Source organism: Adiantum capillus-veneris, chromosome 19 (assembly GCF_014529385.1).
Source record: "Adiantum capillus-veneris isolate H3 chromosome 19, ASM1452938v2, whole genome shotgun sequence".
Lineage (NCBI taxonomy): Eukaryota > Viridiplantae > Streptophyta > Polypodiopsida > Polypodiales > Pteridaceae > Adiantum > Adiantum capillus-veneris.
In genome coordinates this window covers 121457312-121472002 of record NC_140949.1, presented here as the reverse complement: position 1 = coordinate 121472002, position 14691 = coordinate 121457312, and positions in this window count along the sequence as shown.

The window sequence follows — 14691 nt, the reverse complement described above, 5'->3', positions numbered from 1 at the left end:
GAGTATAGCCAAGACCACCAAGAATCTTTTCAAGATGCTATCTCTATCTCACAACAAAGGCAAAAGGCTGTTGCTGACAAGCACAGAAGAGCCCAAGCCTTTAAAGAAAACGATTGGGTCTTATTAAAATTTCCCAAGGCTCGATTAAGGCACACGATGGGCAAGAATCCTACGGGACACCAAAAGTACTATGATAAACTAGCAAAAAGGTACTATGGTCCCTTCCAAATTCTTAGGCCAATCAATGAGATGGCCTATCAACTCAAGTTGCCCAATCATTGGCTCATACACAATGCTTTCCATGTGAGCCTATTAAAGCCTTACATAGGAGAGCCACCTCAAGAACCAACTACTGAAGACCCACCGGAGATCGAGCACCAAGAAGAGGTGCTGCAACCCGAGTCCATTCTCCGACATGAAGGCCAGGTACTAAGAGGCGGTAAGACTATCCGACGATATCTTATTAAGTTTAAGAATTATCCTTTTGAAGATGCTAGATGGATGCAAGGCATACAATTAAAGGATAACCTAAACCTTGTCAATGCTTACAATGCTTCCCAACAGTAAGCAAATGTACAAAATGTTCAAAATGAACAAAGTTTTTGTCTTATAAGACTCTCTTTTTCTTTATTGTGCACAAAAATGAAGTAGTATGCATGCTTAGATCAAGTTTGTGGAGACGACGTCTCCCAAACACCAAGTAGAGCTTGTCACTCTACTATGAAAGATTGATAGGACTAATGTGCAGACATGCTTGCGGCAGCTCAGGCTCTCAAGCGCCAAATGGACTAGTCATCCATTGTGGAATGATGTCGTAGGGTAACATAGGGATCCTCTACCCGCTAAGAAAAGGACTCATGAATATGCTTTATCTTCTCTACACCATAGTCAAGGACGACTATGATTTCAAGAGAGAGGTAATGTCATAATAATCAATATCTAATTCTCCTAAATGGTTTTCTCATGTTAAACTCATCATTTAATATGGGGAAGTGCCAAGGGAGAAAAAGCTAGAATATTGGTTAAGCTAGCAAACCGGCCACAGTAGGGATCCAAAGGAGGGAAAATAGGGATCCAAACGGGGGGCCATCTGCAAAAGAGCCATGTGCAACAATGGGCTAAAAAGGCCCTAAGGTTCAGCCCATTAAGGCTTCCAAAATGCTAAGGTTCCAAAATTTAAAGGTTGTGTCCAAAGGTCAACCGTGGGGGGAATTGGATGCTTTGTGTGTGTCCCAAAAGTCTTTACAAATCCCTACATAGGAGGGGGTGAGCCTTGCTTGTAGGGGATGAGAGAGAAAGTCACACACACACACAAGCTCCCTTTACACAAAGGGAATGAGGGACACATGTCAAATCCCTAGGCCAGATGCCCACAAGGTGTACCCAATTCCTATTGGATGGCCTTGGAGGTGGACCAATGAGAATTAGTCTAGAGTAAATCTAGTTTAATTAATTTGAAAACACTTAATAAAAGAACCAATGAGAATTAAGCCCTCTAGAAGACTATTGGACAGTCTCCCAAGGGGTCCAATGAGCATTCAGCAGCCCAATGGCTTTCCTGATTCCTATTGGCCAGGAGGCAAAGGGGTCCAATGAAAGTTTAGTTGAATTATTAAATTACCTAAAGCTCTCACAAAAGGGGAAAGGGGGACACATGTCAGAAGGCTATCACTTATGCTGCTTAATTGTCATTGGCTAGCCCTAGGGAGGTCCAATGAGCCTGGGTAGCATGAGCAAATAGCAAGAGGGGTCGACCAAGAGAGAGAGGGGGCTGATTTTTGCAAGGCATTATCACACACACACTCCCACAATCTCATGTGTGAAGTAAAGAAGACTCTCTCTCCTTCTCAAGCTTTAATGAAAAGCTTACCACCTACTCCAAGCTTGTGAGAAGGGAGGCCTACACCAACAACTCTTGGCTTTGCGATGCAAATCCAACCAAGATCCAAACTTCAATGCATGCTCATATCCTCTACCATGCTAATTACTAATCTAATCTAAGATAATATGAGTGATTATGTGAGGAGATGTACATCTTTCTCGTAAGAATACTCCTACTTTCTCTCAATCTACTCTCATACCCTGCTAGCTCAATCTACTCTCATACCCTGCTAGCTCTCACCATCTTCGAAGGTGTGTGAGGTCTTGGGTCTGAGACCGGGGAGAATTGATGTTGTGTTTGATAAGTGTTTTGCTTAGTGCATGAACCTTTCATCTTCATTGCACTAGCTAGTCTTGAAGGAACACAAAGAATTGTATTGTACAATGTCTCTCTTGATGGGAGCAACCATAATACAAAGCCTTTTGGAGGGGGGACCGGATCCATGTAAATCCGGTCCTTAACTGTGGTCAATAGCTTAATTTCTCTCTCTTTTGAAAGTATTGTTCCTGGTATCTAACTAGGTGTTATGATTTTTGTTGCTCTCTCCACCCAAGCACTCTTGTAATTCTCATTAGGAATCTATTCTAATGAAATGCCCCCTATGTTCATGTTAATTTCCGCTACACACAAGTTTTTAGGCCATTAAATGTTACATTTCTTCAAGTAATCCCACACAAAATTGTTGTTTTTTCTCGACGAAGTCTACCTTTTAGAAGATTGTAGCTTGGAGATGTAAATCCCAAAACTTGTCTATATAGACTTGTGGGAGAGTAGCTTCAATAGTATGCACTTTGTCCTTGGAAATGCTTGCAAGGAATCGCTTCATTGTGGAAACTTGTAGAATTTTCCATGTCCTTGGGGCTTTTCCATTCCCACGGAGACTAGCCCACCATTGACGAGCAGATTTTTGAAAGTGCATAGCTACATGGTGTAGCTTGGAGGGCTCTATGAAGCCCTCATCTCCAAAGGCCGCATTGGATTGTTGGATGAAGACCAATACTTTGTCAGTAGCACCAAAGGTGCAATCACAGATGAGAAAAGAGATACTCTTTTGTCTTTCTTTGAACTTTCTAAGCTTTTAAAACCTTTTCCAAGTAGGGTAGGATTTGATATGTCCTCTCCTCTTGTAGGAGAATAACCACTGCTTTCATCGGAGGAGGAGGAATTTGAAGAAGAAGGAAAAGAGGGCGACCACTTTCTTGCCTTTTTCTTCCTTTGTTTCCTCTCTTTCCTTTCAGAGTGACGAGGAGAAGGTCTATATGATGATCTTTCCCTCTTGGGAGGAGTTGGGGATTGTTGAGACCGCCCTCTTCGTGGAGCCGCATCTTTTTGATGAATTTGAAGATTCACTTCTTTCTCATTCATTGGATTCCTCCTCTTCTCTTATAGGAGAGAGCCTTCTTTTCAAAGTCTCAACAAGAGGCTTCCTAATCTCTCTCTCTCTCTCTCTCTCTCTCTCTCTCTCTCTCTTCTTGGAGAGGTAGGAAAATACCATAATCACTAAGTTGTTGGGTAACTTCATCTTGCAGGGCAGGGTTGCCCATAGTTTGTTGCAACCTAGTAACAAGATAGTTCAGAAACATTGGGGCATCATCAATAGCACCTTCATGTGCAAAATCAAAGTTGTCAATATTCATTCTACTCTCTTGATTATTGTCAGCCATGCTAATTGAACTTATGTATATGCTACTTTGTGCTTTGGTACCCTCAAAAACCTTAGTTTCTACTCTTCTTTACCTTTGAAAATTAGCTCTCAAACAGCCACACCCATGGTTTAGAGATTGTTGATTGCAAAGAGTAGTGGAGAGGGTCTAACATTGCCCAATTGATTATGGTTCCTATTGAGCTTGCTAGTAGCTGAATAATGGTTAGGCCAAAAGCAAGCCCCGAAAGACTCCATTATTAAGTCTATAGTTCCCTCAGAGGGGTCACTTAATAATTATGTGGCAATCGCATGAGTGCAACAGAAGGGGTTTTTTATTTCTATTTTTTTTCACATTTTCACATATAGAAGGGTATTGTAAAATGGAATTGTGAAAAAAAAATATAGATTGAATAGAAAAAGGGTGTATTTTATTTGTAAAAAATTCATAGATAAGAAGCTTTAGAAATAGCCATTGAACACATGCAATATACACAATTTATACATAGTGAACCCCCTCCCCCGAGATAGTTGCCAACGGTGTACTTCAAACTAAGTCAACCAAGATAATAGATCCATGTCTCACTTACCCTCTTGCAATGAAGTGGTCCAACCTTTCATGGACAACTTAAGGACCTCTCTTCTTAAGCAAGAAAAGAGAAACCAATAGCTCTCATACCAATGTAACGGAATATGACTATGACATGGATAGTAGTGGAATTTAAATAACCATAGTGAAAATTTCCTTTAAGAGGGTTCTTTAAGGAGAAAAAGAAGAGTACTTGATTAAAAGTAGCAAAATGAACATTACAACTAATTAGCTTGGTATAAACAATACTTGTAAAAGAGAGGGAGAAAGGATTATAGAAATTGACAACGGTTGAGGATCGGAGTTACTTGGAGTCGAGGTACCCCCTCCAAAAGGCTTTTGTATTATAGATTGTCCCATGTAGAAAGACTTGGTACAAAACAAGATTTATGTTCCTTAAGACCTTGTTCGTGCAATGAAGATGGAAAGATTCATGCACCAAGATTATTCCCTTAACTATCTTACCAAAGCATTAACTTGTCCCCGGTCTCAGTCCCAAGACCTCAAACACCTTCGAAGGTGGAGAGAGCTAGCAAGGAATGAGGGTAGCAAAGAGGAAGAAGAAGTAACATACAAGAAAGACATTGACTCCACACTTGATATTACTCTTGTTGCTTAGCATAGCATAATAACATGTAATGGAGATGAAGAAGATGTCAAGCATGCACTTTGGAGCATGGCTCTTGGTTGGATTTTCATTCCATAGCCAATAGTTTTTAGTGTAGGCTCTCCACTTCTCAAGCTTGGAGAAGGAGATTGTGTTCTTGCACAACACACTATGAGAATGTGTGTGTGTGTGTGTGTGTGTGTGTGTGTGTGAGAGAGAGAGAGAGAGAGAGAGAGAGAGAGAGAATGAGAGAGGGTATGTGGGCAAGAATGAGAGAGAGAGAGAGAGAGAGAGAGAATAAGGACACATGTCACCCCCTCCTTGCTTGGGTCAACAACCCCCTCTTCCAGATCTTCCTTGATGGTGATTGGACCTTCTCAAGCGTAGACAATCACATGCTTTGTGCATATAAAGCAACAAGGGTAGCATTAGGACAAGTGTCCTTCATACCCATTTGAGAGAGTGGGCTTGAATAATCCTTAAACAATTAGTTAAATAAACTAAATTTTCATTGGACTTCTTTAAAGGTCAACCAATAGTCTTTATGAACCACATGAGGGCAACATGTGTAGGTGCTTGACATGTGTCCTTATTACCTCTTGAGTCTTGGGCTTGCCTTGAGTGTGTGTGTGTGTGTGTGTGTGTGTGTGTTCTCTCTCATGCCCCTAGATTTAGAGCTCTCCCCCTCCTTTGTAGAGATCATGTTGACTTTGGAACACCACAAGCCCCTCAGGCACCTTAGTCATGAAGCACCTCAAGCGCCCCAAGCACCTTAGTCATCAAGCACGACAAGCACCTTAGTCATCAAGCATGACAAGCACCTCAAGCAGAGGCTTAGCTTGTCTAAGGTCTAAAATACCCTAAGGTCCTAGGTCTAAGGACTTTTAACTACTAACCTTTGGAGGTCTTTAATGAAGCTAACCCTAAGGTCTTTCAAGCTCCATTAGCTAGCATTGCTCTTTGACAGACCATCTCTTATTTGGACCCATTGACTTTGATCCCATGCTGAGATAAATCCATAATCACATATATATATTCTAACTCTTGTTCCCGTTTATTCTCCCACATTAAATGACCAGTTTAATATGATAAAAGCATTTGTGTTAGTTAGGTATTAGATTTTATGACACACCACATCTATTTGAGTTGAGCCCTCTGGCACGAATCTTCACTCCTGTCTACAAAGCCCCCCCATAACACCTTCCAGGAAAATCTTGGAATTGGTTTGTTTCAAGGTAAAGAATTGGAAGCATATGGATGAGCATTCTTAGTAGAGTCTTCACAATAATTAGAATTTTCATAAAAACAAGAATTTGTGCTCAAGGATGGGAAGCAAACAAAAGATTCACAACAATTCTAAGAGTAACATTTAAATTCTTTTGCAAGGTTAACAAAACCATCATCATCCACATCTTGCTAGCTTGTATGAACACAACCTTATTGTCCATGGAGAACACATGATGAGTAGAGCTTTGCTCTCCTCCTTCATTCACATTGCACAGGGCTAGTGCACCAAAAATGTTGGAGTCTTGATTATCTACGATGATAGTTCGATGTTTCTTTGCATGTGCCAACATTTCAACACCTCCCCATCTTTTGTGCTGAAATGGGGGTGGGAACTAATAAATTTTTTGAGGGGGGAGTGCTTGTTGACTTGTTGGTGGGCCTAGGAGTGGACTTCGTGCTCATCAAATTGCAGGAAGCCATGTCGGTCTCACATCCCTCCCAAATCCTTTGGCATGTGCAATTTGTACACAAGCTATGCAATAACAAGACTAATGGTTGGTTTGCAATACTAACACCATTTTAGATAAATTGAGAAAATCATGTTTTCCAAATGCTAAAATGGCATATTAGATAATGCTATTTTACTATTTTTAAGCTCAATTTTTCCTTAATTTAGATAAGATGTCATGATTCTAGCATCCAAATTTGACTTTTATATTTTTATTTTTATAAGAAGACTTTTGATATAGATTTTTGCAAAAGGATTTGTATAAAAGAAACTCTTTAAAAAATATCAAAGCTCATAAATATGGATTCTACTAAGCAACACATGTATTGAACATTCCAACCAAAATTATAATATCTAGACACAAAGAGCACCAAAAACTCTTATCATAAAATTGGTCACCTTAATCTCAAGTACAAAAAAATAACTAGTCCCAATATTAAAACACTACCAAGTATCAACTACACTATAGTATGTGCAACACCTAAATTAACATTTGATCATTAAAAAAACCTAAAGAATATTGAGGAGTACATATGGCCCGAAGACCATATCTTGTCATCTATGGCACCTATAGTGTCATTGAGTGTCAAAGAATATATGTTTGTGCCAAAGAATTTCTAGGAAAGAAGCTATGGAGGATGTAGCCTTTGGGGAGCCATGGTGTCAGGTGTAGCAGGACGAGAGAGAGAGAGATTCGATACATCTTGAAATAGAGAGAACAAAATTGCACACTATTGATTGTATTGAAAACCTACAATACAAAATGAAAACTTGCCATGCATAACTTGGACTCCAAGTGAAGCCACCTGCATGCTTCATAAAGGGAGTTTCCCATAGACTAGACGCACAAGGGCTTGCATACCCAACAAGAATCTATATTAACATGCCACATTTTCATCAATACATACTTTAAAACTTCAACAAAGATTTTGGATATGGTCTCTCAAAAGTTCAATGCATGTTTTAAAACTTGTAGAGGTAGTGTCTCAAAAAAGGATGTGTTTAAAAACACCATTGATGTGACTAATAAGAGGCCTACAAATTGATTACACAAAATCTGTATGGGTTGTGCACAAAGATTTCCAGAAACTCATTTTATAAAATTTATAGTATTTATTTCATGTACAACAAAGTACTAAGTGCAAGAATTATAGCATCTCCAAGATAGAGAGTGTTCAACAAATACCATTTTGGTAGCATTATCAATGGTCAACATCATTTTGGTAGTTTTCATCACCTCAAATAAAATAGGTATTAACAAGAAAATGATGGGAGCATCAAACAATTATATTATCAATGCTTCTTAGGTGAGAGATGTCTCCTCACATAGGATTCACTTCATCAGTCCAAAAATTAACGATTTTTTGAAGCTTTTTCTTAATTGAGTTTTTTTCTTTTGTTTAAAAGAAGTTGGTAGCTTATCAAATCATTATTCCACTTTCAATGAGATACTTGATGTAATATGAGAAGAAATTCTTCTAGTTTATGACATTATAATAGCAAAACTTTTTTCAAACCACAATGAGATCAAAAAATCGATAACAGAAGACTTAATATCTTTGAGGTTATAAGATACCCTATAGTGAGTTCTCATTACAACACCTTTTTGTCTTATGGCCTCAATATCATAGGGTTATGATACCATATGGTGTGGATATGTTGTCTTCCGATGGACATAGGATCATAGGGTTCCGTGATTCCAAATGACATAAATGCTTTGTAAGATTATCAAATATTTTTATGTTCCTTGAAAGGCTAAGATCCTCCTTTACCTCTATCAATAGATGGAACCTAAGTGTGGCCTAAGCGAGTTATGCCGTTATTTCTAGTTTGCAAAAGTAAGAGGCTTGTGCTTTTCATTATGTAGCTTAGAGAAGATAGCCTTTCATGATATTAAGTCTAAAGGGTTCTAATTCCAAGCCACACAAGGAAAGTGCTTTTTGGAATAACATATGTCAACTTATGGCCTTATGGGTCATAGGGTGTTAATGCCATAGGTGCGCCTCCTATGACTGCAATTAATAAAAGTCTTGTAGAAGTTAATATAACAATTTTTGGCCTTAAGATCATAGAGTTTTTTGTTGATAAACTAGCGTGGGCATATGTGTAGGATCATACAGTGCCAATAGTTTGGCTTCATATGGCCACACTTTGTTAAAATGTGGGCAGAGAACAAACGATCTCTATGACCCAAAGGCCATAAGGCTCCATTTCTAAATAGCATAAAGGAACTTTAATAATGTGAAAAAGGGAGATCTTAAGTGCCTTGTTAGAAACCTTAGGATGATCTTAGGACATTTATTCTTAGCCACAATCAGTAAGTATCTTGTGGAAGAACATAAGCCAATGTATTGCGCTAGGTTCATGGGGTGTTGATACTATAAAGTGCAGCTCCCCTAAGCTCATAACATCACATATGGCCTTATGGCCATGTAGATTGTCCTTGATGGTGCAACGGATACAAATTGTAAAACAACAAACATTTGAATTTGTCAGTAAACTAAAATTGAGCATTTGGAATGTCAAAGTCAAAAGTTACATATAACATTGAAAGACAAATTTTCATAAGCACTCTAAAAGATACATAAAGAGCTTTTGTAGATTCCATAATATTATAACAATCTACTCGATCATCTCCTCAATGGAGATCTATTTGAGATTATACTAAATATTTAACTGTTTTATATAAATTCTTGGTCTCATGTACTTTGATAATAGGCTCCTTGTATCCCAATTTTTGAGCAAGCATAATTGCTTCAATACGTTTTAAAGCTGATAAAGATTTCATACTCTTTAAAAGCCTCACTTTTTCTCAATCAATCGTTGGGATTTTCTTGTCGTGACTTCAAGTGGACATTCCACTATTGCTAGATGTTGCACCTTTTTCATCATCATGAGGACGGAAATATTCTAATAGTTTGCGTGTGGAGTAGGTTTTTCCTAAACAAACCAATTTTTTCTCTTGCCACTCTGCAACAACCTTGTGAACATGATTATGTCCTTGCACTATGGTTGCTTTTCCATATAAATAAGAGCTTGTAATTGTGCGGATGTCATTGACATGATGAAGAGCTTGAATATATGGTAGAAAATCCCCAAGGAGGATATTATCCTCCTCATCAACATTGAATGATGGCAGAAAAATACAATTCAATGTAGGCTTAACACATCCCTATAATGGTGCATCATCTACTAGAAGCATTCTTTTTGCATCAATCCCAAATTTTGTTAATGCAACAGCCAACGGTTTGAAAAGTGCTTCTACTCCTAGATTATTTGAGCGAGTGATTATTGATTATTCACATGATTGACATTGGCTTTGTCCCCAAATCATAAACAATGGAAACTTTTCTCCAGCCTCCTTCTCCAGAATCTTGATGATGCCCATTACATGTGTATCATTAGCAGTTGACGATATCCCAACATTGGAATTTCTAAGTAGAGTTTTTAAAAACTCAATGCATCCTCATCATAAAACAATATACTCATGTTGAAACTTTAGCTCTTCATTTTTTTGGACTTGTGCCAGCATCGTCTCAAAAGAAATCCACCCAAGCTCACTATTATAGTTAGCAATGGTCTGTCAGTGGATGAAAGGTCCAAAGCACCATGCACCCTAGTTCCCATATCTTGAGCTACTAAAATGTTATGGATGGATTCTTCTTCTGACCTTGTATATGTTTTGGAACTTGCATCACCTTCTTCTCCCATAGCATCACTCTTCAAATTCTTCTCCAATGGCTGCAATGTTTGACCTTCAGGAACTTGTAGATTTTTGTCAACTACTTCGAGAACTCTCTGGTTTTTATGGAGATCCATAAAATCTTCTACTTCCATAGCATCACTCTTCAAATTCTTCTCCAAGGGCTGCAATGGTTAACCTTCAAGAGCTTGTAGATTTTTGTCAACTTCTTCAAGAACTCTCTAGTTGCTATGGAAATTCATAAACTCTTTCTCAAAAGGTTTGATTTCTTGTAAATCATTTGTTCCAACAATCTCAGGTGAAACTTTGTCAACCTCAATCTGAAAAGGTTTAGTAGCTTGAAAATCCTTGGTACCAACAATCTCAGGTGAAACTTCGTCAATTGCAATATTGTGTTGAAGGACTGCAAGTTTAAAAAAACACCTATTGCTAGCTTTGTCACACTCTTGGAAGAAAATTAGAGAGTATCAAAATGACAAGATTGCTATCTCAGAATGAACTAAGAATACATTTAATAAGAGCAAGGATGTCATTGCAATATAGCTAGTGGAAAACTTAGGACCACCCTAAAGGGCCTTATGGTTGCATGGTCAACTTTGACTACAAGGTGTTGATAATAGGTTTCTTGAAGGAAAACACATTTTACCCTATGGCATAAGGGTCATAGGGTGAAAATAGAAAAAAAATCTATAGTCTTGGGACCATAGGGTACTTTATACCCATTAGACCCTCTACATTGGCAAAATTTAGACTTAGAATTACAGGGTGTTTTCTATATGATCCTATGACCATAATGTGCTTTGTTTTGAACCTGAAGGACCACAAGCTCATGTTTTTGCATCTCTATATTGGCACTCTATGTCTCTTAGTATGATGTGAGATCCTAAAAACTTAGGGCTATAAGGTGCCAATGTATAAGGTCAAGGTCCATAGGTTGTTTCCCTCTATTCCAATGAGAGATCCTATGGACCTAGGACACAACAAGGTGCCAATGCATAACCTCAAGGGCCATAAGTTTCTCTCTATTGAAAATAGATAGCATATGGTCCTAGGGCCATAGGGCTATCATAGTGCATATGTTGGTGTCCTTGAATGGTCCAAATGCTTACTAAGAGCTACCATAGTGCATATGTAGGTGCCCTTGAATGGCCCAAATGCTCTTTGAGAGATTCTACATTGAACCATAGGCCATACTATAGCCTTAAGGCCATAGGCTCCTCTCTAGTATGATGTGAGACCCTATGGCCTTATGTCCATAGGATACCAATGTATAAGCTCAAGGGCACTAGGTTCTTGCCCCTACAAATGAGAGATCCTATGGCCATAGGGCCGCATGGTGCCAATGTATAAGCTCAAGGGAACTAGGTTATTGCTCCCTATTTCAATGAGAGATTAGGTCTACAAAACATAAGGGAAAATACAACATAAAAGAGGAACTAATACAATGGTCTAGTATGAACCACTAGTGAGTGAGATGAGTAGATAGTGTGCCATCACTCTGGTAGGTAGACTAGCTTGGTGTAGTTCAGTTGTAGTATCACTGGCGAAAATATGTGTATCCACCAAGGTGTGCCAGTGATGATGATAAATGTCGATGATAGTCATCCAAGAATCGTGCATGTTGAGCTTGACATCTCAACACTCCCCCTCAAGCTCAATTCCATCTCTTGTATGACAAGCATCACTCAAAATCATTGTAGCTTTTTTGCTCCAAGGGCCTTCATGAAGATATCTGCAACATGCTCATCTGTCGCCACGTACTATAGGCCGATGTCACCTGCTAAGATCCTCTCTTTGATGAAGTGGTAGTGCACCTCAATGTTCTTTGTCCTAGCATGAAACATTGGGTTTTGTTGCCGATTGCATATTGCTAAGGTTGTCACAATAAATGACAAACTGGCCTTTGTACCTTTACTCCAAATCCATGAAGTAGTAATCCCAGCCATGCTACCTCACATGCCGCCACTATAGCACCCATGTACTTTGCCTCTGTACTCAAAAGAGCAGTTGTAGGTTGCTTCTTGCTACTCCATGTGATAGCAACACTCCCAACTGAGAACATGAATCTGTTGGTAGACCTGCGATCGTATGTACTACTAGTCCAATCCGCATATGTGTAGCCATAAAGTTGTAACTCCAAATCAGCCCTATAAAAGAGTGTGTAATCCAAAGTAGAACTCACATAGTGCAAAGTATGCCTTGTTGCATCCAAGTGTGGTTTCTTGGGAGACTTCATAAACTGACTCACTAATCCAACTGTGTAGCTCAAGTATGGACATGAGATAGTCAAGTAGATCAAGCTACCCACAATCTTCAAGTACGTGGTAGCATTATTGAGCACTTGAACTGCATCCTTTCACAACTTCAAATTCTGATCTAAGGGAATTTTAATTTTCTTACAATCATCCATACCGTACTTTTTCACATATTCAAAGCATAATATCTTTGTCATAGCCATAAACCTTCTTCCATGCGAATAATTTCAATGCCCAAGAAATACCACAAGTCTCCCAAGTCTTTCATGTCAAATTCCTATATAAGTAGAGCCTGCACACCCTCTACTTCAGCCACATTATCTCTTCCAATAATTGAATCATCCACATAGATACAAGGCAATTAAGAATTTCACTCGTTCACCTTGGGAGGATCTTGGTGCTTGGATGATTGTGTATTGTTGGCGAGCACTGGGTTGTCAATGGTAGCATGCAACACTACTCTTTCATCTAATTTATCTCCTACATTTGGCTGACCAAATGTGGCATTTACTCTAGCAAAAGGTCCATATGCACAACCTTTGTTGGGGGTCCCATCGTTTCAATAGCTCCAATGACCAACAAAATTATCAATCCGGAGGGATGAGCTACCCGGCTAGGGCATGTAAACACCCACACAAACTCTACAAGGTGAGCTTCTCGACCTATGGAGGAGTGAAGCTGCAATGAAGGACAATCTCCATATCCACTCCTCTTCACCTCTAATCAACCCAATCACACACACTACGATTGCAAGACGTACACAACACTAATCCTATCATGCAACACACTAATCGCAAGCACACACACATAGATCTATCGAGCACCACACTCCAATCAAACCTACATGCACACACAAGCAAAAGAGGGCAATCACACAAGATTAGAGAGGGATAACCACTAATTAGTTAAGATCTAGTTAATCTAAGCATCATAGGCAATCATAAGAAGTACGAGAGAGGCAATCATAAGAATCATAGGCAATCTAAGAAGTAAGATCTAGTTAATCAAAGCATCATAGGCAATCATAAGAAGTAAGAGAGAGGCATAGTGAGAGAGAATGAATCATTGATTAGTGTTAATCAAGTCTCATGAGCAAGGAGAAGCTCAAGGACTCCATAGCCACACACCTCAAGAAGAGTGCTCTCAACAAATGACTTGAGAACCCTAATTTCTTTTACACACTGCCTTATATACCTAAGTTAAAAATATGCAATGTCATGGTGCCCAAGGCCTTTAGGGCTCACCACTTACTGAATCTGCAACCTAGGCACAATAAGTGACCTATTCTTTACAACTTGGAACTCCCATTGAGCCCGTAACACATTAGAAATATTACAATGGCTTGAAATAAATCGGGAATTTACAATACGTGACCATTTTGGGAAAACGTGATGAATGTGTAACTCCAATCTTTACTGCTTCTTTGCATTTATCCTCGATGTGCATCCGTACATCTTCGGCCCTTTAGCAGCTTCTGTTAACTGACATTGACTCAGTTAACATTCCCCCCTTCCTATTTTAGTGCCCGTCCTTGGGCACTGTTGAAAAGGTGTCCTTGGAGGCTGTGGAAGGTTTTGATTGGTTTTTGATGGGATGATTGTCTTCATTTGTCATTGGATTTGTTGATGAGGTTCAATTTGTTGCAGCATCTTCATTGGTCCGATTATGTATGATGTGAGAGATGATGTTGCATTTGTCCGTTGTAATATCATAATGATGAGGCTGTTGTTTATTTATGAAGAGTAAGTACAAGGGAAGTAGAATGATGAGGTTCTAAATTAGGGTCTAATACCTGGATGACCAAAGGGAAGAAACCCAGAGGGAAAAAACTGCCTTTGGGATACGCGCATTATTGGAGTACTTATTAGGATGGGAAATATTAATAAAGTACTCAAGGGATTATTTGCTGATAGATATGGAATTAAAAAGGCAGCAAATATGAAAGGGTAGCATGATGGAACATCGGTTTGCCTATTGTAGTCCACTCAAGGTGCATAGGTGGAAGAAAAACAGAGTGTCTTATACATATGTCCGATGATGGGACATCCTATTTATGCATACACAAAAATGCATGGGAAAAAATATGCGGTGCAAGAAAGATTTTGAGGGGTTCTTCAGAAAGATGGTGTAGCTATAAAAGCATATGACATGGCTTTGCAAGCTGGCACCCCTTTAAGAATGGTTTTCGTTCACGAGGATATGTGCTCTCATCTTACTGTGCACTATGAGTGAGTGTTGGGCTCTATGACACTCCACCGATTGTAAGTTAATAGAATTC